Source organism: Sapajus apella, unplaced genomic scaffold (assembly GCF_009761245.1).
Source record: "Sapajus apella isolate SASKATOON/1434 unplaced genomic scaffold, GSC_monkey_1.0 scaffold24, whole genome shotgun sequence".
Taxonomy (NCBI): Eukaryota; Metazoa; Chordata; class Mammalia; order Primates; family Cebidae; genus Sapajus; species Sapajus apella.
The window spans coordinates 12,476,356-12,482,068 of NW_022436964.1; the positions used below are offsets into that span (position 1 = coordinate 12,476,356).

Here is a 5,713-nt window from a genome sequence, read left to right on the forward strand (position 1 = left end):
GTGGCAAGATCTCGGCTCACTACAACCCCTGCCTCCTGGGTTCAAGTGATTCTTTTGCCTCGGCCTCCTATGTAGCTGGGATTACAGGCACCTGTTATCACCCCTGGCTAATTTTTGTATTATTAGTAGAGATGGGGTTTCACTATGTTGGCCAGGCTGGTCTCGAACTCCTGGCCTCAGGTGATCTGCCTGCCTCGGCCTCCCAAAGTGTTGGGATTATAGGTATAAGCCACGGCACCTGGCCAACCTAGTTATTTATTTATTTATGTTAAAGGTATAGGCCAGGCGTGGTGGCTTATGCTTGCAATCCTAGCACTTTGGGAGGCCGAGGCAGGCAGATCATCTGAGGTCAGGAGTTCGAAACCAGCCTGGCCAACGTGGTGAAACCCCCATCTCTACTAATAATACAAAAATTAGCCTGGCATGGTGACAGGCACCTGCAATCCCAGCTACTCAGGAGACTGAGCCAGGAGAATCGCTTGAACCCAGGAGACGGAGGTTTCAGTGAGCTGAGGTCATGCCACTTCACCCCAGCCTGAGCAATAACAGTGAGACTCCATCTCAAATAAAAAAAAAAAAAGATATAAATGAGAAAAGAGTAGATGAGTTGGCATCCATGTTATATGTTATATTAAAACTTTTATATCATACATTAAAAAACTGTCAAACCAAAAGAAGTTTCCAATCAAAAAAACCATTAGTAAACCAGGTTATGAAAAGGGAATACTCAAGGTAAAACAGGGACTTCTGAAAACAGGCAAGTAGATTCTGTTCTGATGTTTAATTAGACATACATATCTACAGAAAAATGTTCTTTAGAAAGAAAGATACATCTACTACTGTTCAAATACATATTCATCGTGGATTAAGAATGTGTCATATACATGTAAGAGCCATTCCCTGAAGTGTTTATTATAGAGTTAGACAGTCAGTGTGTGATGTTGGTAAGTTGTTCCCTGCCTCACAAACAGCAGACTTAATTTTCATCTGGAGTTTGTTGAAAGGTTTTTTTTTTTTTTCCAGTGTTATGAGAATTGGGAGTCATTATGGAATGCACACTAAAATACTTGCTTATTCAGAATAAGCTGAAAGGAAAGGGCTATTAATGCCAGTCTGAATCGTTCTAATGGGATGGGTCGTCAATTTCTTTTCTAAATGTTTATATTTAAAATGCATTCCTTTTTCTCTCACTGAAAACTTCTATTGCTTAAGAGCAGAGTAATTGTGATTGCAAACTCTGATGATCCTGTGTAAGCACCATGATTACAAACTCAAGGTTAGACATCAATGGTATATGTTATATCACAAAATAACTGCTAAAAATCAAAGATTCTGTTCAGAGTGATTTGGGGAGAGGCTGTTGTGTTTCCATATTTACCATTGTTATTATTCTATGCACATCCACAAGTCAGTTAGCCTTACCAGTTGTGAAGTAGTTAATAATAGCTGTATTTAAAGAATTGGGAACACACCTCTATTATATGGAGGTAGACTTTGGAATTTGAAAGACTTGGAATCATGTCCTGCTTCTGTTCCTTAGTAGCTGAATGATCTTTAGCAAATCCCATAACCTCTCTCAGCCTTTGTTTTCCTATCTTGAGAATGACATTCAGATCTTCTCTTCAGGGTTGTTGTGAGATTAAAAGAGAAAACTACTCTAAAGCATTAAGCACAGTGGTGAACATTTAATAATAAATATTTTAGGACAAAATCAGTTTCAGTTTGTCAGGATGTAAGCCACAGAAACAACTTTCCAAGAGAAGTCAATAAATAACCTTCAGAGGAAATTCTTGGTCATTTCCATTTGCTTATAAAATAATTGTTTGTTCTTACTCGGTTCAAGGAGAATCTGTATGAGCAGGGAGGGAAAAGAGAAGGAAGAGAGAAGGAAGATGTGTCTGGGTAGCTGAATTAGTTCCTTAAAGAATTTAAACTCTGGCAGTAAACAAAAAGATAAGACTTGCCAGTAAAAGGCCATAAATCAGAACTGAAAGTTATACCTGCTAGAATAGAGATAGAGTCAGAAGAACAGCACCTGGGAGGAAGAACAGATTATTTTGCCTCTGATTTCATTTTTCTTTCATAGTCATGACTCCAAAAACCATAGCAAAGCCCATTCTATAAAATTATCTTTCTCAATTTACATGATTCTATACATATATGTATATTTTTAAGAGTTTGTGTTTAGAACTTCTACATTTTACAGATGAGGAAACTTAGGCTCACAAAGATGAAGTCAGGTAATAAGTTAGACTAAGAACAAACCATGAAATCACTTATTATGTTCTTCCTGCTTCACAAGACCCATGAGTTCTCTTTCTCTGAGTCAACTGGAAATACCCTTTATACATTACATGTCTCATCTACCAGAAGAAAAAATTCAAATTGCAAATGAAAAATCTCTACGATAGTTTGGGCTTCAGACTTTTCCAGGGCCTTTTTCTTTCTGCTCTTTTCCACTCTATTTTTTCCTCCAGAGATTTTCATTTCTACCTAGAATGCATGGCTTTCTTCATCTGTTAATCTAGTGCCTAATAAACAAGCCCAGTTGAGACAATGGCTTCTTTCTTTCCTTCCTTTCTTCCTTCTGTCCTTCTTCCTTCCCTATTTCTATGTGGTTTCCTAAGACACTAGACTTAGACCCAGTATTCCTAGATTGATCAAAGATCCCTGGTGTCCAATTGTGGAAAATGTCTGAAGGAGTGCTAGGCATGGTGGACATCTCAGCAGGACTTGATATAGACAGAGACCAATGACTAGTGGGACTTGCCTAGTGCCTTAGAGGTTCTGCACCCTTGGCATAATACTGAAGGAAGTGGAGAATCCCAAGAATCATTGAGATTGAAACTCCCAACAGTCTATATTGGAGTCAAAATTAAATAGAAAGAGAAAAATACAGGGGAAGTTAGGAAGGAAAAAAGAAAGAAAGGAACACAATATTTCTTACATACTTAAGCTGTGGGCTGACATTCATGAACACTATGCTTTATTTACACAGTGATGTAGTAATGATATTTTCTCTATACATCATAAGAAATATAGTTTTCAATCATAGCTACAGAGTCATTATTCTCAGCCCAAGTAAAGATTTGATAGCTATCATTACTGAGCATCTGCTAGGGACCTTATCTACATTATTTTATTTTATCTCATCAGCACAATTACTTTATAATCTTGGTTTTGTTTCCTTACTTTAGAGATGAAAACAATGGGCCCAGAGAGTTCAAGTAATTTGCCCAAGATTACACAGACAGTAAGTGGCAGAACTGGGATTAGGAACCATGTACCAAATGCCACACCTTTGCTCTGTCTCCTAATCTGCCCTGTGGCCTGAGACTACACTAGTCAAGGCACAGTGACTAGAAATCTTTTTGAAAGTTGGAATACTTCAGTTTAACTCAATATTTATTTCCATTGTTCTTCAGGCTTTCCCACAGAATGACTTTCATGAAGCATTCATTCACATTTTTGTCTACTATTGAGCAAAATCACAATCTAACCTTGGCCACAAACCCCTCTCAGCTCTTGGCCTTCTGTCAACACTCTCCTATCATCTGACACCCCCATCTTTACACCCCTCATGCTAATCGATCCTCATCCCCTACCCTGACCATCCTGGGTCTGCTTTTGTTATGCCTGTCTGACACTGACAGTTGAATGGGCCACTATGTAACTCAAAGGAGATAGTAAGTCTCAAGGCAGCCATTCAGAGAAGATTACGATGGCTACAGGCTGCAGTAACCAGGGAAGGTTTCTGGAGAAGGAAGCTTGATAAGAAGAGATCATTGGATTAAGTGGAAAAGAGAAAAAAGACCATTATTTTTGGAAAGAAGAGGGTAAAGAACACTGGAAAATAAAAATGCAGACATTAAGTAGTCCACACTGGGAGAAGAAGGAAACTGATCTTGATTATAGTAGATTACTTTGGAAAATTTAGGGGTTAGCTGTGGATGGCTTGAATGTTTTAAAAGTTAAATTTACCTTCAATGTTGTATAGTATGTTTAGGAATAGAAAAGAATAAAGGCAAAAAAAAAAAAATGATTGTCACTGAGAAATAAACAGGATCCAAAATGATTCTACGGATCTAAGCTATAATAACTAAGAGAATGACAATAACCACTAAAAGACACAGGAAATTCACGAGGCAGACACTGGTTACAGACAAAGAACATGAGTTTTCATTTAGCCATGATGAGCCTGGAGTAATTTGGTAATGTTCCAGTGGAACCACCATGCAAGAAGTTAGAACTGCATGACCAGAATTGGTAAAACTTGTCTAGGTGAGATTATCCACACAAAGGCAAGCTTTAATTCCATAAAAATAGATGAACTGCCCAAAGGAATAGCAAAGACAAAATCAGAATTTATCAACACAACTATGGTTGCATTTATAGACACAACTATTTGTGTGTGTGTGTGTGTGTGTGTGTGTGTGTGTGTGTGTGTGAAAAAGAGAGAGAGAGCGCCAAAGTTTTATGTGTTCATTTCTTGCATTTAAAGGATTCTTCAATGACATCCTTGGCCTGAGACTCCTTGCCATAGTCCTTAACTACTGCACAACTGCAACCAACCACCTTAAGGGGCTTCCCCTATCTCAATTTTACAGAGGCCTACCCATTCCCCTAGTTTCTTGTTGTCATCAACCTTAATTAGGCTGATTTGGTGTTCAGCACAAGGGGCCTCCATGAACTTGACATGCTTAGACTCATCACACTTGGATACAAGCAGACAAAAATGGGCTTGGCAGGCATCTAACGCTTTGGCAGCTTCATGAATTCCACATGCTAGGCCACCATGGATGAGGGAGGTCTTCAACACCTCTTGTAAAGGAGTATTAACATCCATTACACCTCTAGCAATCCAGAGCCATGGTGGTTGATTATGGGTGAGCCTCCACCACAATGTGGCTCAGAGGCAGGAAAAGAGGCCACAATCATTTATTAATGATTTATATATTCCAGAGATCAGAGTAGATAAAATTGATGTTTTCATTTTTAGAACAGACAAGCACACCTGGTTAATTTTTTAAAAAACTTTAAAAAAATTAATTGTGGTAAAATGCCTATATCATAAAATCTGCCATCTTCACCTTTTTTAAGTGGTTCAGTGGTGTAAAATACATACAAACATCACCAAAGTCCATCTCCAGAAGGCTATTCATATTGCAAAACTGAAACTGTATACCAATTAAATAACTCCCCATTTCTCCCTCACTTCCTTCCATCCATAGCAACCCCAATTCTACTTTTTCTTTCTCTCACTTTTTTTTTTTTTTTTTTTTTTTTGAGATGGAGTTTCCCTCTGTCACCCAGGCTGGAATGCAGTGGTGTAATCTCGGCTCACTGCAACCTCCGCCTCCTGGTTTCAAGAGATTTTCCTGTCTCAGCTTCCCAAATAGCTGCCACCATGCCCGGCTGATTTTTTGTATTTTTAGCAGAAATGGAGTTTTACCATGTTGGCCAGGCTGGTCTCAAACTCCTGACCTCAGGTGATCCACCCATCTCGGCCTCCCAAAGTACTGGGATTACAGGTGTGAGCCACTGCATTTGGCCCCACAATCCAGTTTTATAACATCTTCATCACCTCAAAAAAATACCTGTGCCAGTTCACGGTCAACCTTTGCTACCATTCCAGCCCCAGATCATAACTGATTTGTTTACTTCTCTATGGATTCGCCTTTACTCAATCAAATTTTATGAGTTATTATAAAAT

The 5,713-nt window shown here is 38.7% G+C and overlaps 1 pseudogene; it reads right to left on the bottom strand.

The window, feature by feature from the left end:
* Positions 1-575: 575 nt before the first annotated feature.
* On the bottom strand, positions 576-4,901 carry LOC116559816 (annotated as a pseudogene).
* Between the last annotated feature and the right edge of the window lie 812 nt (positions 4,902-5,713).